The 25,603-nt window shown below is 43.5% G+C and overlaps 1 protein-coding gene across 1 annotated transcript in view; it reads left to right on the top strand.

Moving 5' to 3' along the window:
• The first annotated feature begins 1,493 nt into the window (after positions 1-1,493).
• The window catches only part of LOC118399911 (protein phosphatase 1 regulatory inhibitor subunit 16B), a 131,669-nt gene continuing 107,559 nt past the window's right edge, over positions 1,494-25,603 (top strand). The window contains exon 1 of the mRNA XM_035796131.2: positions 1,494-1,660. The gene's annotated coding sequence lies outside the window, so the exon portion shown is untranslated. The remainder of the gene's footprint in view (positions 1,661-25,603) is intronic.

Raw genomic sequence — 25,603 nt, 5'->3', positions numbered from 1 at the left:
ACATAAATATCTGACTGCTACTGCTACTAGGATAGTATTCTGTAGAAGACAAAATACCAAATGCATAAATAAGACAAATATTAGTTAAATGAAATATTGAACATTCAATTAAAATGTTCAATGTATATTTAGCTTTGGATCAAGGTAGCTAGTAGATGATGTGCAGGAGCTTGCAGGGATTTGTAGTCTTGCATGAGGTCTACTTTGATGCCAATTAGCATTTTTGATTCTGAGAGTAAGTAGAGTGGAATATAGGGATAAAAGCCACCTTGTCCAAAATAAATTGACACGTTATCAAAACATCAAGCCTGGGTATTCCTACACGAAACACAGCCCATATTTGTAGTCTTTATAAAACCCGCAATGGATAAAATGAACAGTGAAAAAACGTTTGGAACCACTTCCGTGTTTGACTGCTAGGTTTTAATGGTGTCCACTGTGGGGCTGTGCAACTAGAATGTCGTGTTGCCAGCCACAAAGCAAAGGTAAGGCAAGGATGTCATGTGGATTTAAAAGTTTTAAATCTCTTTTGCCACTCCGCTCCTCAGACTCTCCATCTCTCCAATAGTGGGAATAGGGCCAGAGAGAGAGAGAGAGAGAATGCATATCTCATTTAATTTTCATGGGCTCTGAGATATCGACTCACTGCCTTTTTCTTCTCTTCTGGGTTTTAGCCAGTAAAGTTAAGGTGCTTAGAATTAATTATTATCTTCTGTGGTATTAATATGTTTCAATTTAAGTCACCGAAGTTGAGCTACAGTACAGAGATATTGCTTTATAATTGCTTACCTGAGAGTACCTTTGAATTGTTTCTAATGTATCAGTGGTGTAAAGTTGATTTTTGGGGTATTTGTACTTTCCTTATTATATTTTTTGACAACTTCTACTTCACTACATTCCTAAAGAAAAGTACGTACTTTTTACTCCATACAACCGAAAGTACTCATTTTGAATGCTTAGCAGGACTATAAAATGGTCTAATTCACATACTTATAAAGAGAACATCCCTGGTCATCCCTACTGCCTTTTATCTGGTGGACTCACTAAACACATGCTTCGTTTTTAATTTAGTGATGGAGCACACCCCTGGCTATCCGTAAATAAATAAAAATGAGAAAACCAGATGTCAGTGTTATCTTAATATAAGGACTTTGAAATGATTTCTATTTTTATTTTTATTTTTTACTTTTGATATTTAAGTATATTTGACCAATTACATGCACTTTTGATATTTAAGTATACTTAAAACCAAATACTTTTAGACGTTTTACTCAAATAGTACTTTACTGGGTGACTTTCACTTTTACGTGTTATTTTCCATGAAGGAATCTTCACTTTTTCTCAAGTATGACAATTGGGTACTTTTTTTCTCCACCACTGCACTCCATATGTGTGTTGTCTGTCTGCATTTTACCCGGGTCTCCTCCTTCTCTCTTTTTCTCATCCGCAGACCCGAACTCGAGAAGTGACTTCTCGCTAGGGGCGTTCTCATATCTGCAGGGGGCGGCAACTAGCGACAGAGCTGCGAGAGCTTCCTTGCCTGCCCAGCCACGGTGGCTTTTCTTCTGTGTCGCTACTAGTTAGCCACAAGACGCTAAACGCTGCTGCAGGCTTATCCCAGTGAGTGAAATTGGAACTAATGAAAACCAAGTAACAGTCGGTGAGTACAACATTATTTTACAAATGCGATCCGTTTTCGGTGGAGGTCTTCGGTTCGATTGATTCAAATGAAACAGCGGAAAGAAAGGAGGTTTTTTTCAGAGCAGTGAGGATAGCGGCATTGGGAGGGTGCCAAGAAGGCATGTCTATAGCTTTACCGTTACATTATCGTGCATTACTGTAACCAATTCTTCTGTGCCGTTGCTGGCTCCACGAATGTTGCCCAGATTCTAGAAAATGAACACATCATACTGATTTCTGCACTATATCTCAACAATGTTTCAATCCTACTTGTATGTTGCTGGCTGGCCACTTGGGATTTGAAGAGGCAACAGTGTTCGCTACACCAGTTCGTAAGGTGTAGGGAGGAAGGACCGAAAAGAAGGATGATTGTCCATTTCAATTTGATAGATTGTGTTACTACTCGTTCCAGAAGTCACAGTACCGCGCGTTCGATGGGGAAAGACTGCCATGGGCATTTTATGATAATGTTCAGATGGATTCCTGTATTCATTCTTTAAAGTAGCTCACAAGAGAGAGGTTAGGCTACTGTCTGTTTGTATTTAGACTACTATGCGGTCTGGCAGTATAACATAATATAATATATTGGTCAATGAAGTATAGTGTTGTACCAATAGACTGCTTTATTCCACTTGTGTAGGCTAATACCCCAAAACAACTACTAGCATGCAATTACAGAGTAGCCTAATTAGCAGTAGTTGAAAAAGTACCCAATTGACATACTTGAGTAAAAGTAAAGATACCTTAATAGAAAATGACTCAAGTAAAAGTGAAGGTCACCCAGTAAAATACTACTTGAGTAAAAGTCCAAAAGTATTTATTTAAATATACTTAAAAAAAGTAAATGTAATTGCTAAAATATACTTACGTGTGAATAATTTCAAATTCCTTATATCAAGCAAACCAGATGGCACCATTTTGTTGTTTTAATTTACGGTTTGCCAGGGGCGCACTCCAACAGGCAGACATAATTTACAAAGCATTTGTGTTTAGGGAGTCTGCCTGATAAGAGGCAGTAGGGATGACCAGGGATGTTCTCTTGATGTGTGTGAATTGGACCATTCTCCTGTCCTGCTGAGTATTCAAAATGTTTTATTTTATTTTATATTTGGGCTCCAGGGAAAATACATTATTTTCTTTAGGAATGTAGTAAAGTAAAAGTTGTCCCCCAAAAATATAACCCCCCCCCCCAAAAAAACGACTTACGTAGTACTTTCAAGTATTTTTAAGTACTTTATGCCACTGCTAATTAGCCCACTATGCAATATTGGTAACCTACTAGACTAGATTAATTACAGCATTAATGGTAATGTAAATTGTTGCCTGGAGCTTGGTTGGTTTTGCTTACACTGTACGCATTTAGCTTGTGGTATTCTTCCGAATCAAACATTCTTTAGGGTGTGATTCGCTCAAGATAACAGCATAAGCCTGGTATAGTATTGGCCATGTCCTTTTTGTTGTTGTTGCTAAATGTGCCTTTGGTAATATGTTCCGCTCTCTGGCACTTTTCTCTGGCACTTTGGGTAGTGTAGCCCTTAAATGTTTGATGTGTGGGGACGTCTTGAGAGGTTTATATTGCTGTTTCTCTCCTCATCTGCACTGGCTATCAGCTACCTTTCAGGATGGGCCATCAGACATAATACACTGTGCCCACTGCCCACACAAACACAGTGCTCACACACACATGCTGGCAGAGCCATAATCACACAGGAACAATTGCCACACACACACACACACACACACACACACACACACACACACACACACACACACACACACACACACACACACACACACACACACACACACACACACACACACACCTCAGGAAGCATTCCAACATGCTTGTTGTAATCAGATAACTGATCACTGCATAATCACTGCATGGTAAGTGAACAGGCCTAGGCATGGCTTAGAGCAGAGAGGACATTTGACAAAGCCCAGGTCGTTATCAACCAACATGTTGCAATCTCAATAGAAATCCAGAACATAAAAGCACTGGGTTTGGTCAGCGGGCTGGTGTGTGAGAGAGAGGATGTGTGTGTGTGTGTTGAACATAGCAGCAAGGAAATAGGCTTTCTGCTACTGAAAAATAAGCAGGCTGGATATCATGTTGAAGTGGAACTGCTTTGATAGCAATCATCATGGATTTGATCTTCCACTAGTCTACAAGCTGAACCGGGCATCAAAGGTTTCAATGTTTAATGAGAAGAGAAATCTCTAAATCATGGTGTTGGAATAATGCAGAAGTTGGGGTACAAAACTAACTACAGAGACAGAATATATTATACATCCAGTTACTAGTTCCTCTAGAGTGCACACGGCAGTGCATACCCAAAGCAGGAGTATAGTATTGTCATCTATTTCTACTAGTACAGGTACAGTGAGATAGTAATGACTGATAATGTGTGCAACAGTGAATGTCTGTGTGTTTTGGCTGCATGTTTGGCCTTCCCGCATTGAGCCATCTAGTGCTGCATTACAGACAGTAGTAGTGTGACGGTCATTCTGCCTCAATGGCTAAAAGACACAGCATTTCCTGTACTGTCCCCAAGCATACTAGCCTTGCCTTGCACCAATTACTAGCGGTGTTCTACCTAACTGGCTACAAGGGCATCTCCTGCAGACACTTTGTCGCGAGGAATGTTGTCCTATAGCCCTACACGAGTTCTACCTCATCTGCTCTACCTCTGGTTAAAGGAGAAGTTTACTAGTCCAGTTGAGTTGTCTCTCTCTTCCTGGGGTGCAGAACTGAGATGGCAGCAAAAACGGGTCATGTGACTTGTGACTGCTGGATGCAGGCCTTTTTCTTAAAAAAAAAAAAAAAGTTGTATTTGACCTTTATTTCCCTAGGCAAGTCAGCTAAGGACAATTTATTATTTACAATGACAGCCTACCAAAAGGCCTCCTGTGGGGACGGGGGCTGGGATTAAAAATATATAAATATAGGACAAATCACGCGTCACTGCGGGTTAGTGAATGGGGGTTAGTGAATGCATGATTCACAAATTTGCGCACTGTGGACAAATGTATTGTTTTATTGAAAGCATACAGGCAAATAAGTTATTTTTGTCAAGTATCAAGAAATGTTTTGTCAGGAAATGTGTACTTTTTCACCTAAAAAAAAAAAATATATATATATATATATATATATATTTTGTTTTAATGTAGCTGACTGCCACAGCAGCAGAGATGGGTAACAGCTGCACATCTGCACCCTCATGGGGGAAACCTTGCTATGTAGAAACATCACAATATTCCCTTATATGGAGTTTGATGACAGAGATTCTTGTTTTACCGGGGGGGTACTGAAGATGGTACAGTTGCGTTATAGTTTTTCTTACAAAAAACAGCCAACTTGATTTAACAGTTTCTCTGGAATAATGGATTTACTTTTTCAGTAACTAAAGTTGTGAATTCAAACGTTGCAGATTTTTAAAATTCATTTTTGATAAAACAGCATACTAATCAGCAAAAAAAGACATATGTGTGTGTGTACATGTATACAACTGTCCTTTATAGCCTATCTGAAACTGCCTGACATGTCATCCTCACTCTCTACCAGCCTGTATAGAAAGTTGTTGTGTGTAAAACCAGTCTGTCAATGCCAAATAAATCAGTCCACCCTCAACACTAGATTACTATGGAATTCTTCATCATGCAGTATAGCTGTATACAGTATTTATACTTTTTCTATAAAAAAATGACACCTCAAATAGCCTAACAATGAGGAAAGAGTAGTCAGCTTAAAGGATACATTTAGCCACTATTTATTGTTGAACTTAGCAGGTTTTGTCTGGATAATAGTTTACAGAAATGGGCTTCAATCAAGGTAAATAAAATAAAAAAGACTCAATGCAGAGGCCTACAGTAGCAGTATGCAACTGCGTCGCCTTGTATTTTTGTGTGCAAATGTTTTCACCACGGCCCGTAGATCCAGGTTGTGGGCCCGACTGTTTTCTTTACTGAATATTGGCAACCCAGACAGTCTTTCCTGAGACATTGTGCATTATATATCCATTGTGCTGCACACAATTTAAACTGCGGGCTCTATTGATATGCGTGTTGCAGAAGTTCAGCTGTACTGCATGATTCACATTTTAAAGGAACATTTCACGCTTTAGCATTTTGTCGGCTCAATCTGAAAATACCTTTACATTTCTATTGCGGAATCTGTATCGTTTCAGCTTTACAGATTTGAGTAGAGCCCTGTCTTGAATGATGCATGAAGAGCTATACCAGTGATAAGGGACTGCTGATATTTCAACCACACAACTCAAACACTGGTTTTCCTGAATCAAAGCTGGGGACGAGAGACTGAAAAACAGCTTCTGTCTTTATGTAGCGTTGTTTTGTCCTATTTTTATTTTTAATCCCAGCCCCCGTCCCCGCAGGAGGCCTTTTGCCTTTTCGTAGGCCGTCATTTTATAAATAAAAATTTGTTCTTAACTGACTTGTCGAGTTAAATAGAATTGTATTTTTATCTCCAGGCCATCAGACTGTTCAATTGTCACGACTAAGCAGGCCTCTGCCCTGAATTTAGTCACTTGCAGGATTACCACCCGATACTCTACCCTGCACCTTAGACTGCTTCCCTATGTACATAGTCATTGAACACTGGTCCCTTTTAATAATGTTCATATACTGCTTTACCCTCTTCATATGAACACTGAGTGCACAAAACATAAGGAACACCTTCTCTTTCTATGATAGTTTTCACCTGGTCAGTCTATGATCCCTTATTGATGTCACTTTATAAATCCAATTCAATCAGTGTAGATGAATGGGAGGAGACTGGTTTAAATACGTATTTTTAAGCCTTGAGATAAATTGAGATGTGGATTGTGTGCGCTATTCAGAGGGTGAATGAGCAAGACGAAACATTGAAGTGCCTTCAAACGAGGTGTGGGAGTAGGTGCCAGGCGCACCGGTTTGAGTGTGTCAAGACCTGCAAGGTTGCTGGACTTTTCATGCTCAACAGTTTCCTGTGTGTAAAGATGGTCCACCACCCAAAGGACATCCAGCCAACTTGACTCAATTGTGGGAAGCATTGAAGTCGACATGGGCCAGCATCCAGGTAGAATGCTTTTGGCACCTTGTAGAGTCCATCCGCCAGCCAATTGAGGCTGTTCTGAGTGCAAAAGTGGGAGTGCAACTCAACATTAGGAACCCATTCCTAATATTTTGCGCACTCTGTGCATGTCTCCATGTGCAATGGCGATAACACAATAAGAGCACCTCAAAATTCAAGGATCAGGCTAGGCTGCATATCTCTGCAAGCTTGCTTTTGTTGCTTTCTCTTCTCAAAGGTGCCTTTTTGTATTTTGGCACTGCGCCAGATCCAGTCCATGGAAACACAATAGCAAAAGCTATATCATTAGATGGCATCTCTCCTTCATATGCATCTTCACTGAAGTGCTTGCTACACACAGGTTGGCAGCAGGAGTGTTTACATCGTATTTACTATTTCTGTATAATTTACCGAAAAGTATGTTTCTACTTAGTATGGTTTCCCCCACATGGGCACACATGTGCAGTTCTTACTGTGCAGTAAGAACTGCAGTTCTTACTACAATCTTCGCTACTCTGGCATTCGCCTACCTCCAAATAATTATATAAAATAATGTTTTGGGTGAAAAGTACTTTTGACAAAAATAGCTAATTCGGCCGTACACATTCAATAAAACAATGCATTTGTCCACTGTTCGCTGATTTGAGGATCAAGCATTCACTGACAACGGAGCAGAGCAAGGTTTGCATCCAGCAACATCAGGAGTCACGTGACTGTTTTTGCAGCTGGCTCTGTCCTGCAATCCAGGGAGAGGGCAAACTCCACTGAAATGGTTTCAATGTATGGAATCACTTGGGAGTTTCTGGATTTTGGGTAAACTTCTCCTTTGACACTGTTCTCATTGGCTACCTCACTAACTGGCTACCACTAACACCACATTTCCTACAGTATCCCCAAGCATGCTAGTCTACTGCTGCTGAACCAATCAATGGCTGTGGTTCAGTGCCCACAGGAAGTTAGCTCAGTGTTTGCGGCCTGTGCATAAATGTCAGGAAGACGTGTGACCTGTGAGGTTTACTTTATCCCTCCGAAAGTATTGTGAAAAGCCGAGCACAGACGAGCTGAGCACAGCCGAGCGGCGGCGGCTTATACTAGCGTTGGCATAGAGTGGCCGCGGCACAGAAGAGTAGAGTGGCGGCGACGCAGAAGAGCACGCAAGAGCGAAGAGCGGGCGGCGGCGGCGACGCAGAAGAGCGGGGCGGCGGCGAAGAGCGGGCGGGCGGCGGCGGGGGCGGGCGGCGGGCGCGACGCAGAAGAGCGACGCAGAAGAGCGGGCGGCGGCGGCGACGAAGAGCGGGGCGGCGGCGGCGGCGACGAAGAGCGGGCGGCGGCGGGCGACGCAGAAGAGCGGGCGGCGGCGGCGGCGACGCAGAAGAGCGGGGCGGCGGCGGCGCGCAGAAGAGCGGGCGGCGGCGCAGAAGAGCGGGCGGCGGCGAGCAGAAGAGCGGGCGGCGGCGCAGAAGCGCGCGGCGCGGCGCGCAGAAGAGCGGGCGGCGGGGCGGCGGCGCAGAAGAGCGGGCGGCGGCGGCGGCGGCGCAGAAGAGCGGGGCGGCGGCGGCGGCGCAGAAGAGCGGGGCGGCGGCGGCGCAGAAGAGCGGGGCGCAGAAGAGCGGGCGGCGGCGGCGCAGAAGAGCGGGAGCGGGGGCGCAGAAGAGCGGGGAGCAAATCAACCTACTTCCTTAACCTCTGGGATGGCTTTCTAAGAGGTTATTATTAGGCCACTTATCTTGAAAAAGGTATCCTTTGTAAAATAGATGCTCTGCTTTTGGCCCCATTTCGATGTAAATGGACAGCATGACTCAGTGCCTGGTGGTACCAGGGCTGTTGGTCAGATCTCCAACGCATTGGTGCGGCTGGCTTCCTTCCGGGTTAAGCAGGCATTGTGTCAAGAAGCAGTGCGGCTTGGCTGGTTCGTGTTTCGGAGGACGCACGGCTCTCGCCCTTCGCCTCTCTACTCTTTCAATTGAATTCATTGTTGCAATTTTTTTAAATGTAGCCTACCCTTTTCAATTTAGTTTGTGGCAAAAATAAGGTTTTTAGGGGTAGGAACCCCACCAGACTGCACCTCCGCTTTTATACAAAGTCAGGTGTCCATGAATAGACCTACAGGTATGATTTGAAGAATAAAGCGGGTGTTAAACAGGGCCTTTGAAACACAGAACGCAACAGTTGACGACTCCATTGTTGACACTTTAATCAAATCAGTAGGCCTACATTACCAAAAGTATGTGGACACTTGCTCATTCCAAAATCATGGGTATTAATATGGAGATGGTCCCCTATTTGCTTCTGTCCACTCATCTGGGAAGGCATTCCACTAGATGTTGGAACATTGCTGGGGGACTTGCTTCCTTTCAGCCACAAGCATTAGTACGGTCGGGCACTGATGTTGGGCGATTATGCCTGGCTCTGTCTGTGTTCCAATTCATCCCGAAGGTGCTCGATGGGGTTGAGGTCAGGGCTCTGTGCAGGCCAGTCAAGTTCTTCCACACCAATCTCGACAAACAATTTCTGTATGGACCTCATATTGTGCACAGGGGCATTATCATGCTGAAACAGGAAAGGGCCTTCCCCAAACTGCCACAAAGTTGGAAGCACAGAATAGTAGAATGTCATTGTTATAGCATTAAGATGTCCCTTCACTGGAACAAAGGGGCCTAGCCTGAACCATGAAAAACAGGTCCAGATCATTATTCCTCCTCCACCAAACTTTACAGTTGCCACTATGCATTGGGACAGGTAGCGTTTTCCTGACATCCGCTAAACCCAGATTTGTCCGTTGGACTAACAGATGGTGAAGCGTGATTTCTTTACTGCAAAGAACGCCTTTCCACTGTTCCAGATTCCAATAGCAGTGCGCTTTACACCACTCCAGCCGACGCTTGGCATTGTGCATGTTGATCATAGGCTTATGTGCAGCTGCTCGGCCACAGAGACCTATTTCATGAAGCTCCCGACAAACAGTTCTTGTGCTGACGTTGCTTCCAGAGGCAGTTTGGAATGTCGTGACATATGGGTCTCCTCCACCATCAGTGAGTGCGGGCGTGTGTGTGGTGGAAGCCCTAACCCAATAAATAATGTGCCCAAAAAATAAATTCAACTCTTACAGTGCCTTCAGAAAGTATTCGTACCCCTTGACTTATTCCACCTTGTTGTTTTACAGCCCGAATTCAAAATGAATTAAATGTAATTTATGCTCACCCATCTACACACAATACCCCATAATGACAAAGTAAAAACATTTTATTTTTAGCAAATTTATTGAAAATGAAATACAGAGATCTCCGTAACATAAGCATTCACACCCCTGAGACAATAAATAAGTATAAGAGCTTTGCACACCTGGATTGTACAATATTTGCAAAATCATGTTAAACACTCCTGAGGTGCTGACTTGCTGCACCCTCGACAACTACTGTGATTATTATTTGACCATGCTGGTCATTTATGAACATTTGAACATCTTGGCCATGTTCTGTGATAATCTCCACCCGGCACAGCCAGAAGAGGACTGGCCCTCATAAGCCTGGTTCCTCTCTAGGTTTCTTCCTAGGTTTTGGCCTTTCTAGGGAGTTTTTCCTAGCCACCGTGCTTCTACACCTGCCTTGCTTGCGGTTTTAGGCTGGGTTTCTGTACAGCACTTTGAGATATCAGCTGATCTAAGAAGGGCTATATAAATCAATATGATTTGAACATTAGTATTATTGCACAGACTCTATTGCACAGAGTCCATGCAACTTATTATGTGACTTTTTTACCCCTGAACGTATTTAGTCTTGCTACGACAAGGGGGTTGAATACATATTGATTCAAGACGTTTCGGCTTTTCAATTTTTAAAAATAAAACGTGTATAAATTTCAATATATAATTATACTTTTACATTATAGTCTATTGTGTGTAGGCCAGTGACACAATCTCAATTGAATCAATTTAAAATTTGGGCTGTAAACACAACGAAATGTGGAAAAAGTGACGGTGTACTTTCTGAAGGCACTGTATACTTTTCTGACGGTACTGTACATTACAAGGGATTCACTCACAGACTATGAAGACGCACCATTCTCTCCCAATCCTCCGTGAAAGAAATTGACTGCAGCCAACCACAGCGCACAAGGATAGTTACTGAGAGGTGGAACATACAGTAGACTGACAGTGTTTCCCTGTCACCGCTCACTTTGTGACTGACAAGGGGTGCCTGTTCTGTCAATAGATCACTAGAAGATGCATATCGTTCATTCTCATGGGAGAATGCTATAAAATGACTTTTCTGACTAGCGAAGTGAAACTTAAATGAAAAAAAGCCTAGTTAATTCATGATGTGGAAAATGTAGCGCTTATGGAGAACATGTATACTCGGGCAGGAGATTTCTCTGCTTGGTAAGACTTAACACACTGTTGTAGAACGCCGCAGCCCGTCTGGTGTTCAACCTTCCCAAGTTCTCTCACGTCACCCCGCTCCTCCGCTCTCTCCACTGGCTTCCAGTTGAAGCTCGCATCCGCTACAAGACCATGGTGCTTGCCTACGGAGCTGTGAGGGGAACGGCACCTCAGTACCTCCAGGCTCTGATCAGGCCCTACACCCAAACAAGGGCACTGCGTTCATCCACCTCTGGCCTGCTCGCCTCCCTACCACTGAGGAAGTACAGTTCCCGCTCAGCCCAGTCAAAACTGTTCGCTGCTCTGGCTCCCCAATGGTGGAACACACTCCCTCACGACGCCAGGACAGCGGAGTCAATCACCACCTTCCGGAGACACCTGAAACCCCACCTCTTTAAGGAATACCTAGGATAGGATAAAGTAATCCTTCTCACCCCCCTTAAAAGATTTAGATGCACTATTGTAAAGTGGCTGTGGCTTATGACTGGATGTCATAAGGTGAATGCACCAATTTGTAAGTCGCTCTGGATAAGAGCGTCTGCTAAATGACTTAAATGTAAATGTAAATGTAGTTAAGACGTAGTGAAATATGGGTCTCCTCCTGCATCAGTGCCGCATGCGTGTGTTTGGTGGAAGCCCTAACCTAATATTTAAAAAGCTTTAAGTGATTCTAGCTCATCTCTGCCATGTTGACATCTGTAATGGTGTGAAATATTGATGAGGTCAATTACGTGGTGTTCTGTGTGTGTCTCTCTCTTCTGGACAAATCGTGTTTGTTACGAAAACAATAACTAACCTACCTATTTTGCTGCACTTGTCATGTTTAGGGGTCTTAGGCCTAGCTACAGGGTCTGTAACCTGATTGGATGTGTGCATGCATTTGAGAAGTAAGGGTGTGCAACTAGGTTTGTTGACTGTGGGTACCTAGGAGACATCTACCTTTACCATAGGTCCAGGGCCAGCTCCTTCTTGGTCGGTGGATTATTATGATTTGTTCTGTATTTTTGTTCAGATGGTGACGAAACATAAATATGTACAAAAAAATTAATAATAAGCAAGGCATGTCCAGTCTAGAAACTCAAAAAACAAACTAAAGGCCTTACCGCCATCAAATAAAACCAGCAGCCTCATGGCCCTGCCAGAAAGGTCACTCACTGACTATCACCTTATTTGGCAGCACCTGTGTGCAAATAAAGGTTCGGCTCAGCGTTTAGACCCGGTAGATGCTGCCACCTGGGGATGGATTGCGGATCATGGTGTTGTGTTTGTCTATGTCCTAACACTAAACCCCCCCTCCCCCCATTCATAACACATTGCAGCTTTAGAAGCAGGAACTTGCTGACCAGACAGAGTTGTCCCTAAACCTGGCTGCGGGTAAGAGATGTGGTATTGAAAAGCTAGCAGTAAGAGAAACAACTGTGTGTGGGCGTGCATACTTTCACACTCTTTCACATGTGCTGCTGCTACTGTTTATTGCCTATCCTGATTACCTAGTCACTTTTACCCCTACCTACATGTACATATTATCTCACCTGCCTCATTGACTCAGTACCGGTACTCCCTATATATAGCCTCGTTATCTTTGTACTATTTAATTATTTTTTTTTTATACTTTTTCTTGCTTTTTAAACTTTGCATTGTTGGGAATGGGCTCGTAAGTAAGCGTTTCACGGTGAAGTCTATATCAAATGTTATTGGTCACATACACATATTTAGCAGATGTTATTGCGGGTCTAGCGAATTGCTTGTGTTCCTAGCTCCAACAGCGCAGTAGTATCTAAAAACGATTCGCAACAATAGACACATCTAAAATAATGGAATTAAGAAATATATAAATATTAGATTGCGCAATGTTGGAGTTGCATTGACTAAAATACAGTAGAATATAATGTATACATATGAGATGAGTAAAGCAGTATGTAAACATTATTAAAGTGGCCAGTGATTCCAAGTCCATGTATATAGGGCAGCAGCCTCTAAGGTGCAGGGTTGTGTAACCGGGTGGAAGCCGGCTAGTGATGGCTATTTAAGTCTGATGGCCTTAAGATAGAAGCTGTCTCTCGGTCCCAGCTTTGATGCACCTGTACTGAGCTCGCCTTCTGGATGATAGCGGCGTGAACAGGCAGTGGCTCGGGTGATTATTGTCCTTTGATCTTTTTGGTCTTCCTGTGACATTGGGTGCTGTAAGAGTCCTGGACGGTGTGTAGTTTGCCCCCATTAATGTGTTGGGCAGACCACACCACCCTCTGGAGAGCCTTGCGGTTGCGGGCAGTGCAGTTGCCCTACCAGACGGTGATACAGTCCGACAGTATGCTTTCAATTGTGCATCTGTAAAAATTTGTGAGGTTTCAGGTGACAAGCCAAATGTCTTTAGCCTCCTGAGGTTGAAGAGGCTCTGTTGCGCCTTTCACCACACTGTCTTTGTGGGTGGTCCATTTTCAGTTTGTCAGTGATGTGTACGCCAAGAAACTTGAAGCTTTCCACCTTCTCCACTGCGGTCCCGTTGATGTAGATTGGGGGGTCCACCCTCTGCTGCTTCCTAAAGGCCACGATAATCTCCTTTGTTTTGCTAACGTTGCGTGAGATGTTGTTTTCCAGGCAGCACACTCCCAGAGCCCTCACCTCCTCCATGTAGGCTCTCGTCATAATTGATAATCAAGCCTACTACTGTTGTGTCGTCTGAAAACTTAATGATTGAGTTGGAGGTGTGCATGGCCAAGCAGTCGTGGGTGAACAGGGAGTACAGGAGAGGGCTCAGAACGCACCCTTGTGGGGCCCCACTGTTTAGAATCAGCAGGATGGAGATAGGGTCTAGGGTCTCGAGCTTGATGACGAGTTTGGAGGGTACTATGGTGTTAAGTGCTGAGCTGTAGTCGATGAACAGCATTCTCACAGATATTCCTCTTGTCCAGATGGGTTAGGGCAGTGTGGTTGCGATTGCGTCGTCTGTGGACCTGTTGGGGCGGTAAGCAAATTGGAGTGGGGTCTAGGGTGTCAGGTAGCTTGGAGGTGATATGGTCCTTGACTAGTCTCTCAAAGCACTTCAGGATGACGGAAGTGAGTGCTACGGGGTGGTAGTCTTTAGCTCAGTTACCTTCATTGTTCTTGTTCCCAAGAAAGCTGTGGCCGTCTTGAAGCATGTGGGAACAGCAGACTGGGATAAGGATTGATTGAATATGTCCGTAAACACACCAGCCAGCTGGTCTGCGCATGCTCTGAGGATGCGGCTGGGGATGCCGTCTGGGACTGCAGCCTTGCGAGGGTTAACACGTTTAAATGTTTTACTCATGTCTGCTGCAGTGAAGGAGAGTCTGCAGGATTTGGTAAGACATCCTGGTCCACGACGGGGCTGGTTTTCTTTTTGTAATCCGTAATTGACTGTAGACCCTGCCACATACCTCTAGTGTGATCGAAGCAATCTTGAAGTGTGGAATCAGATTGGTTGGACCAGCTTTGAACAGACCTGAGCGCGGGAGCTTCCTGTTTTAGTTTCTGTCTATAGGCAGGGAGCAACAAAATGGAATCGTGGTCAGCTTTTCCGAAAGGAGGGTGGGGGAGGGCCTTATATGCATCGCGGAAGTTAGAATAACAATGATCCAGGGATTTACCAGCCCTGGTTGCACAATCAATAGGCTGACAGAATTTAGGGAGTCTTGTTTTCAGATTAGCCTTGTTAAAATCCCCAGCTACAATTGAATGCAGCCTCGGGATATGTGGTTTCCAGTTTACATAGAGTCAAATGAATTTCGTTCAGGGCTATCGATGTGTCTGCTTGCAGGGGAATATATGCGGCTGTGATTATAATCGCATAGAATTCTCTTGGTAGATATTGCGGTCCGCATTAGATTGTGAGGAATTCTATGTCAGGTGAACAGAAAAGACGTGAGTTCCTGCATGTTGTTATGATCACACCACATCTCGTTAATCATAAGGCATACCCCCCACTCTTCTTCTTACCAGAAAGATGGTTGTTTCTGTAGGCATGAAGAAACAAGCTGGTTGGACCGACTCTGATAGCTTGTCTCGAGTGAGCCATGTTTCCGTGAAGCAAAGAACGTTAGTTTCTGATGTCTCTCTGGAATGCTACCCTTGTTCGGATTTCATCTACCTTGTTATCAAGAGACTGAACATTGGCGAGTAGTATGCTCGGGAGCGGTGCGCGATGTGCCCGTCTCCGGAGCCTGACCAGAAGATAGTCATTAATAATATCCACTTAAGCCTACCCCCTACTTTTTCGACCATTTTGTTAAAAATCGCGCAACATTTCAGCGTCCTGCTACTCATGCCAGGAATATAGTATATGCATATGATTATGTGTGGATAGACAACACTCTGATGTTTCTAAAACTGGTTAAATCATGGCTGTGACTATAACAGAACGTGTGTTTCATCGAAAAGGAGAAGAAAAGCTGATCACCAAAATCTGGAAAAAATATCAATCCGCCACTTGCATGTATTGTCTATTGGAAAGCAAATTACATGGGGCTGAGATTGCAAGTCCTACAGCTTCCACACGATGTCGCCAGTCTTGTCAATTGCCTGGGCTTTGTTTCTTGGTCAAACAAGTAAGAGAGAGCCCATTCCTTCCGGTCTCCGACAGGATGTTTTGGCAGAGAAATTTCCGACCATGATTTGAAGACGTGGAGCTATTGAATACACATCGCCCCGTGATCAATTTGATAGATTATTAACGTTTACTAATACCTAAAGTTGGATTACAAAAGTATTTTGAAGTGTTTTGTGAAAGTTTATCGTCAACTTTTTTTATTTTAATAAATGACTTTTGCCGAAAAGCATTTAAAAAATCTGACTTGTTGGCTGAATTCACAACGAGTGTAGCTTTAATTCAGTACCCTGCATGTGTTTTAATGAACGTTTGAGTTTTAACGAGTGCTATTAGCATTTTGCGTAGCGCATTTGCAGATGGCTGGATGGCACGCCTGCGTGTCGGGTGCGTTTAAGAGGTTAAGTTCAGTTACCTTTGCCTTCTTGGATACAGGAACAATGGTGGCCATCTTGAAGTATGTGGGGACAGCAGACTGGGATAAGGAGAGATTGAATATGAACGTAAACACTTCAGCCAGCGGTCTGCGCATGCTCTGAGGACGCGGCTAGGGATGCAGTCTGGGCCAGCAGCCTTCTGAAGGTTAACGCGTTTTAAATGTTTCTCACGTCGGCCATGGAGATGGAGAGCCCACAGTCCTTAGCAATGGGCCACGTCGGTGGCACTGTGGTGTCCTCAAAATGTGCGAAGAATGTGTTTAGCCTGTCCGGAAGCAAGACGTTGGTCTCGGTGACCTGGCTAGTTTTTTCTTTGTAGTCCGCGATTGTCTGTAGTCCCTGCCACATGCGTCTCGTGTCTGAGCTGTTGAATTGCGACTCCACTTAATCGCTATACTGACGTTGGGTGGTATTTGCGATCGTGTATATGGTTCGCCCAATGCCAATTTTTGTCAATTTCATGGGGGTCTTCTCTTACTTATGAACTCAGTCATCGTATCCGTGTATGCGTCTAGATTATATTCGCAAGCTACTCAGAACATATCCCATTCCACGTGATATAAAAAAAGTGTGGATTCCGATTGGTCAGACCAGTGTTGAATAGTACAAAGCACGGGAACTTCCTGTTTGAGTTTCTGCCTATAGGACGGGAGGAGCAAGATGGAGTCGTGGTCAGATTTGCCGAAAGGAGGGTGGGGGAGGGCCTTGTAAGCATTCTGGAAGTTTGTATAGCAATGGTCGAGAGTCTTAGTAGCGTGAGTAGGACAGTCAATATGTTGATAGAACTTCGGCAGCCAAGTCCTCAGATTTGCTTTGTTAAACTCCCTAGCTACAATAAATGCAGCCTCAGGATATGTGGTTTTCAGTTTGCATAAAGTCCAGTTAAGTTCTTTGAGGGTCATCAAGGTTTCGGCTTGAGGTTGGATGTAAGCGGCCGTGATGATGACTGAGGAGAATTCTCTTGGGAGATATTTCATTGTGAAGTATTCTAGGTCGGGTGAACAAAATGACTTGAATTCCTGTATGTTCCTAGAATTATACATGAGTGGTTAATCATGAAATGCACCCCTCTGCCCTTCTGCTTACCGGAGTTATTTATTCCTGTCTGTGCGAGGTACTGAGATTCCTGGTCTATTTTTCATTGTTTCTCAACAGGATGTTGCTGATTGGTCCCTCAGATAGTTAGCTAACATTGATTAAGTCAGCTATACAGTGCTTGGAGAATCAATGAGGAGAAGCATATATTGTTGGTTACTGGCAAAAGTGGTTGAGAATCATTATTTGACGTGGATATTTCCTTGTGTGTTGAAGGCTGAAGTTTGTGTGCTGGCTGGGTACCAGTATTTCAGCAGCCAAGACAGTCTTTTATGTAACCGGCCTGATCTGGTACAACGTCTGGGGAGACGATGACCCAGAATCAGGTTGACCTGAGTGCTTTAAATCAACCAAGGAAAGCTTTCTCATTATACATTACCGCCCCCCCGCAGTGCCAAGTAGGACAAGTAATCCAGACTGAATAAAACATCCTCCTAAGTCCTTGGGGATGGAGTAGGGAGTAATAGAGGGGTGGACAAACTCGAGGAAGGTAAAGAATGTTCAAGATGCTGGGAATGGGTGGAGGGCGGGATGAAGTAAGGAAGACAGGCAGGCATTTGATGAGGAGTGGTACAAGTAAGAGGAGAGAGTAGATAAGGGCAAGTATGAGATAAGGGCATTTACTAGGGATGGGTGGTATACCTCTCACGGTATTTGAATGTTTGGTTTGTTAAAAGTGATGCGCTGTGTGTATCGTACATTTTTATAGTGTACTTCGCTACTTGAGTCATCTCTCTCCATACTACTTTCCATACAGCCTTAGCCCCGCCCCTGTCACTCAAGGAGCGCATTTGTTGTTCCTCAACCATGAGCCGCTTGCATTCAGTCTGCATGGTCATTGCAGCACATGCAACAATGTTGATGACAACGATGCTGTTTTCAATTTGCTTCTTAATATAAATTCACTAGCTTTTTATAATTACACTGTTGGTTTGCTTCTTACATCTGCAAACAGCTAGTTTGTCTTTTCTTAGCAAGTTGGGCGTAAATCTTTGTTAGCCATTAATGCTAATCGTTAGTTAGTTGGCTGGCTAGCTAGCTAGCTAGCTAGCTAGCTAATAAATCTACTGAGTCAGAACAAATTTAATGAGCTATATAGCCTGATAATACCAGTGACGATGTAGACCTAAATCGACATGTTTATGCAACGATATCTTCTAAATTAGAGGAATATGCAAAGAATGAACATGTTAGCTCCATGAAGAAGCTAAGAGAGAACATTCAATGTAGCCAAAGATTATAGGATCCCCGAGGAAGCACTTATCAACACTTTGGTTCCTACCTTGTCAAAATAACTCCTCCCTGGCATTTTCATTTGTTGTCATGTCAAACAATACTGTATTCAAAGTGCCCACTATTATATTCTAACAATAGAATTAGAATAATCATCCTATTTCCATGATTCCAACAGTTTCTTGTCTTACATCTGCAAGCAGAGTCTGAACATCATACAGGATGGCATTGTCACCCTCAGTCTGTGCAATGTCTACTGCTATAGGTTTCAGGCAGTTTACCACTCTCTCCCTAAACACATCATCCAAGAGGATCCTTTTGATGGGTCTGTCCATATCGGCTGTGATGTGGACATTTCTTGGAGAGACTCCTTCCCCTCCAGGAGACTGTCAAACATGATGACAACACCACCCCAATGGGTGTTGCTGGGCAGCTTCAATGTGGTGCTCTTATTCTTCTCACTTTGCTTGGTGAGGTAGATTGCTGCTATGACTTGATGACCCTTCACATGCCTAACCATTTCATTGGCTCTCCTGTAGAGTGTAATCCTTTGTTTTCAGTGCCATGATATCCTTGAGGAGCAGATTCAATGCATGAGCAGCACAGCACATGGGTGTGATGTGAGGGTACTTTAGACCAAGCAGCCTTCATGTTTGCAGCATTGTCTGTCATCAGTGCAAATACCTTCTGTGGTCCAAGCTCATTGATGACTGCCTTCAGCTCATCTGCAATGTAGAGACCAGTGTGTCTGTTGGCCCTAGTGTCTATGCTTTTGTAGAATACTGGTTGAGGGGTGGAGATGTTTGTTAATCATTCCTTGCCCACAAACGTTCGACCACCCATCAGAGATGATTGCAATACAGTCTGCTTTCTCTATGATTTGCTTGGCCTTCCCTTGAATTCTCTTGTACTCTGCATCCAGCAAATTAGTAGATAAAGCATTTCTGGTTGGAAGGGTGTATGCTGTGCAAAGAACATTCAGAAATCTCTTCCAATACACATTGCCTGTGAGCATCAGAGGTGAACCAGTTCCATACACAGCTTGAGCAAGACATTCATCAGCATTTCTGACTACATTCCTCCAATTAGTCACAAAAAAAATCTGATTCCAGGAGGACCATGAGCTATTGCTATCGATAAGGTGTCTGATTCATAATTTTCACTGAAAAATAGAAGTAGAGGGACTTTTTTTCAGAGATTGCTTTTTGTGTGAGCTGGCCAGATGATTCTGCATCTTTGTTGCATTCTTCACATATGATTGTTGCACCGTATTTGCAAATGTACACAGCTTTTCCTTCTACATCATGTTACACAGTACATGTATGTTTTGTTCGATAATGTGCATATTCATATCAAAAATCTGTTTACATTGGCGCATTACGTGCAGTAATGTTTTGATTCCAAAACATCCAGTGATTTTGCAGAAATACTCATAATAAACATTGATAAAAGATACTAGTGTTATTCACATAATTAAAGAGACTCCTCCTTAATGCAACCACTGTCAGATTTTAAAAAAAACTTTACGGAAAAAGCATTAAAAAAAAAAGCGCTCCAACCCAGCCAAAGAAATATCCGCCATGTTGGAGTCAACAGAAGTTAGAAATAACATTATAAATATTCACTTAACTTTGATTTTCATCAGGAGGCACTCCCAGGAATCCCAGTTCAACAATAAATGACTGATTTGTTCCATAAAGTCCATCATTTATGTCCAAATAGCCACTTGTTGTTAGCGTGTTCAGCCCAGTAATCCATCTTCATGAGGCGCGACCACTACGTCCAGACAAAAACTCAAAGTTCCGTTACAGGTCGTAGAAACAAGTCAAACGATATAAGGAATCAATCTTTATGATGTTTTTAACATAAATCATTAAGGTTCCAACCTGAGTATTCCATTGACTGAAGAAAAGCACTGGAACGAGAGCTAACTCTGTCGGGAGCGTGCGTCACGAGTCTGAGACACTCTGCCAGACCCATGACTTCACCCCATAGACACTGTATTCGGTAGGCCAAACTTAGAAAAACTACAAACCTCAGATTTCCCCACTTCCTGGTTGGATTTTTCCTGCCATATGAGTTCTGTTATACTCATAGACATCATTCACAGTTTTAAAACCTTCAGTGTTTTCTATCCAATACTAATAATAATATGCATATATTAGCATCTGGGAGGAGTAGGAGGCAGTTCACGCTGGGCACGCTTTAAATCCAAAAGTGAGAATGATGCCCCCTATCCCAAAAAAGTTAAACAGCTTGGAAAATTCCAGAAAATTGTCATGGCTTTAGAAGCTTCTGATAGGCTAATTGACATAATTTGAGTCAATCGGAGGTGTCCCCTGTGGATATATTTCAAGGCCTACCTTCAAACAGTGCCTCTTTGCTTGACATCATGGGAAAATCAAAAGAAATCAGCCAAGACCTCCACGTTCTGGTTCATCCTGTGGAGAAATGTCAAAACGCCTGAAGGTACCACGTTCATCTGTACAAACAATATTACGCAAGTAAACACCATGGGGCCACGCAGCCGTCATAGCACTCAGGAAGGAGACGCGTTCTGTCTCCTAGAGATGAACGTACTTTGGAGCAAAAAGTGTAAATCAATCCCAGAACAACAGCAAAGGACCTTGTGAAGATGCTGGAGGAAACTGGTACAAAGTATCTATATCCACTCTAAAACGAGTCCTATATAGACTTAACCTGAAAGGCTGCTCAGCAAGGAAGAAGCCACTGCTATTCACAAAACAGATGGCATCATAAGGCAGGAAAATTGTGGTTTTATTGAAGCAACATCCTTAAGACATCAGTCAGGAAGTTAAATCTTGGTCGCAAATGGGTCTTCCAAATGGACAATTACCCCAAGCATACTTCCAAATTTGTGGCAAAATGGCTTAAAGACAGCAAAGTCAAGGTATTGGGGTGGCCATCACAAAGCCCTGACCTCAATCCCATAGAAAACTTGTGGGTAGAAGTGAAAAAGCTTGTACGAGCAAGAAGGCCTACACACCTGACTCAGTTTCACCAGCTCTGTCAGGGGGAATGGGCCGACATTCACCCAACTTTTTGTGGGAAGCTTGTGGAAGACTACCCAAAACGTTCAACCCAAGTTAAACAATTTAAAGGCAATGCTACTAAATACTAATTGAGTATTTGTAAACTTCTGACCCACTGGGAATGTGATGAAAGAAATAAAAGCTGAAATATATCGCTCTATTATTATGACATTTCACATTATTAAAATATTGTGGTGTTCCTAACTGACCTAAGAAAGGGAATTTTTACTAAAATCAAATTTTATTTGTCACATACACATGGTTAGCAGATGTGCGAGTGTAGCGAAATGCTTGTGCTTCTAGTTCCGACAATGCAGTAATAACCAACAAGTAATCTAACTAACAATTGTGTAGGGGGATAAAGAATATGTACATAAAGATATATGAATGAGTGATGGTACAGAGCGGCATAGGCAAGATACAGTAGATGGTATTGAGTGCAGTATATACATATGAGATGAGTATGTAAACAAAGTGGCATAGTTAGTGGCTAGTGATACATGTATTACATAAAGATGCAGTAGATGATATAGAGTACAGTATATACATATGAGATTAATAATGTAGGCTATGTAAACATTATATTAGGTAACATTGTTTAAAGTGGCTAGTGATATATTTTACATTTCCCATCAATTCCCATTATTAAAGTGGCTGGAGTTGAGTCAGTGTGTTGGCAGCAGCCACTCAATGTTAGTGGTGGCTGTTTAACAGTTTGATGGCCTTGAGATAGAAGCTGTTTTTCAGTCTCTCGGTCCCAGCTTTGATGCTCCTGTACTGACCTCGCCTTCTGGATGATAGCGGGGTGAACAGGCAGTGGCTCGGGTGGTTGTGGTCCTTGATGATCTTTATGGCCTTTCTGTGACATCGGGTGGTGTAGGTGTCCTGGAGGGCAGGTAGTTTGCCCCCGGTGATGCGTTGTGCAGACCTCACTGCCCTCTGGAGAGCCTTACGGTTGTGGGCGGAGCAGTTGCCGTACCAGGCGGTGATACAGCCCGACAGGATGCTCTCGATTGTGCATCTGTAGAAGTTTGTGAGTGCTTTTGGTGACAAGCCAAATTTCTTCAGCCTCCTGAGGTTGAAGAGGCGCTGCTGCGCCTTCTTCACGATGCGGTCTGTGTGGGTGGACCAATTCAGTTTGTCTGTGATGTGTATGCCGAGGAACTTAACTTACTACCCTCTCCACTACTGTCCCATCAATGTGGATAGGGGGGTGTTCCCTCTGCTGTTTCCTGAAGTCCACAATCATCTCCTTAGTTTTGTTGACGTTAAGTGTGAGGTTATTTTCCTGACACCACACTCCGAGGGCCCTCACCTCCTCCCTGTAGGCAGTCTCGTTGTTGTTGGTAATCAAGCCTACCACTGTTGTGTCGTCCGCAAACTTGATGATTGAGTTGGAGGCGTGCATGGCCACGCAGTCGTGGGTGAACAGGGAGTACAGGAGAGGGCTCAGAACGCACCCTTGTGGGGCCCCAGTGTTGAGGATCAGCGGGGTGGAGATGTTGTTGCCTACCGTCACCACCTGGGGGCTGCCCGTCAGGAAGTCCAGTACCCAGTTGCACAGGGTGGGGTCGAGACCCAGGGTCTCGAGCTTGATGACGAGCTTGGAGGGCACTATGGTGTTAACCGAGCTTGGAGGGCACTATGGTGTTGACAGAGGTCAAACATTTTCTGTAAGTCTTCAAGGTTTTCACACACTGTTGCTGGTATTTTGGCCCATTCCTCCATGCAGATCTCCTCTAGAGCAGTGAAGTTTTGGGGCTGTTGCTGGGCAACACGGATTTTCAACTCCCTCCAAAGATTGTCTTTGGGGTTGAGATCCGGAGACTGGCTAGGCCACTCCAGGACCTTGAAATGCTTCTTATGAAGCCACTACTTCGTTGCCCGGGCGGTGTGTTTGGGATCATTGTCATGCTGAAAGACCCAGCCACGTTTCATCTTCAATGCCCTTGCTGATGGCAGGAGGTTTTCACTCAATCTCATGATACATGGCCCCATTCATTCTTTCCTTTACACGGATCGGTCGTCCTGGTCCCTTTGCAGAAAAACAGCCCCAAAGCATGAGGTTTCCACCCCCATGCTTCACAGTAGGTATGGTGTTCTTTGGATGCAACTCAGCATTCTTTGTCCTCCAAACACGACGAGTTGAGTTTTTACCAAAAAGTTATATTTTGGTTTCATCTGACCATATTACATTCTCCCAATCTTCTTCTGGATCATCCAAATGCTCTCTTGCGAACTTCAGACGGGCCTGGACATGTACTGGCTTAAGCAGGGGGACACGTCTGGCACTGCAGGATTTGAGTCCCTGGCGGAGTAGTGTGTTACTGATGGTAGGCTTTGTTACTTTGGTCCCAGCTCTCTGCAGGTCATTCACTAGGTTCCCCTGTGTGGTTCTGGGATTTTTGCTCACCGTTCTTGTGATAATTTTGACCCCACGGGGTGAGATCTTGCGTGGAGCCCCAGATCGAGGGAGAATATCAGTGGTCTTGTATGTCTTCCATTTCCTAATAATTGCTCCCACAGTTGATTTCTTCAAACCAAGCTGCTTACCTATTGCAGATTCAGTCTTCCCAGCCTGGTGCAGGTCTACAATTTTGTTTCTGGTGTCCTTTGACAGCTCTTTGGTCTTGGCCATAGTGGAGTTTGGAGTGTGACTGTTTGAGGTTGTGGACAGGTGTCTTTTATACTGATAACAAGTTCATTCCTCTCTGTTTGAGCTGGGTGAGTAGGCTAAATCAGCTAGCTGCTAGCTAATTGAAAGTGAGAAAAAAAATACAACAAAATATATTTTTCTCTCACTGCTGCTTCTCCTTAATTTCTTAAGACATTATTTTTTTCAAAGATGTTCAACTATTGTCTTTCCATTTGAGTACACAACTCTCCACATTTATGCACAGCTGTGCAAGCTATCTGTTGTTTATGCTTTCATTACTAGATTCATTCTCCGATCCTTTGATAGGTTGGAGATGTCCTCCGAAGTTACCATACTTACTGTGTAAGTCTACGGAAGGGTGTGAGAACCATGCGCCTTCTAGGTTTTATATTGATGTCAATGTACCCATAGGTGGACAGAAAATAGGTGTCCTCCGGCTACACCATGGTTCTACCCCAGAGAGTGCTGTTGAGGCTACTGTAGACCTTCATTGCAAACAGTCTTTTTTAATCCGTTTTTGGGGACAATATATTTAGTGTGGTTTTATCAAAAAATTATAACTTCAATGTTTCACTATTTTATATTTTCTCAAATTCACTGAGTAGAATGGGCCTCCCCTTCCTCCCTGAAGAGTCTCTTCTGCTTGACACCGAGACCTTCTGAGCATAACCCTCTCACCAGACTCATTTAGATCAGCATGAGAACAATGGTAAAAAAGACATCTCAGTAAATTAACTCGTATGATAATGACTCGCTATGGGGAAAACGAGAGGCTATTACTACACACGGAATGCAATTTGACTTCAATGTATTAGCTAAATAAAAATGATTTCACTCAAATATAACCCCCAGGTATTTAGAGTGCACACTTACTGACACTGCCCGTGCTTGCAAGCTATAATGTTGTCATGCATTGGTAACTCGAATAAAAGTATTATGAATGATTCAGGAAAAATTAATGGAAATCTCAATGTTACTCACAGTACTGAAGTCCCTGGAACAATAATTCCAATGCTGATGTGTATTTATAATGCAGGGCAAAAAATGTTCCTGCATGCAATGGAAGAAGTCTTCAGGTCATCCCAGAACAAAGTAGCTCCCGATCTGACGAAGGCTAGTTCTTGTTGAATCGACGATGGCTAATCTTCCACATGGCAGGTGAATTCAGGTAAATTCGATAGATGGATGCTTAACTAGTCTTGTAACAGGAAAGTAGGGTTAAATTCAAGTTTTAATGCTACATGCACAAGTACAGTGAAATGCTTGACTTGCATGCCCTACCCAACAGTGCAGTAACAATATCAAAATGGTATGAACATGAGAAATAAGATGGGAAGCTATATACAGAGTCAGTGCCAATACCAAATGTACAATATGCAGGGATACTGGAGTATCTGAGGTAGATATAGGTGGGGATTAGGAGAAAGTGATCTGGA

Source organism: Oncorhynchus keta, chromosome 21 (assembly GCF_023373465.1).
Source record: "Oncorhynchus keta strain PuntledgeMale-10-30-2019 chromosome 21, Oket_V2, whole genome shotgun sequence".
Taxonomy (NCBI): Eukaryota; Metazoa; Chordata; class Actinopteri; order Salmoniformes; family Salmonidae; genus Oncorhynchus; species Oncorhynchus keta.
The sequence above is the reverse complement of the archived record's forward strand: the minus strand, read 5'-3'. Positions and strand labels throughout refer to the sequence as shown.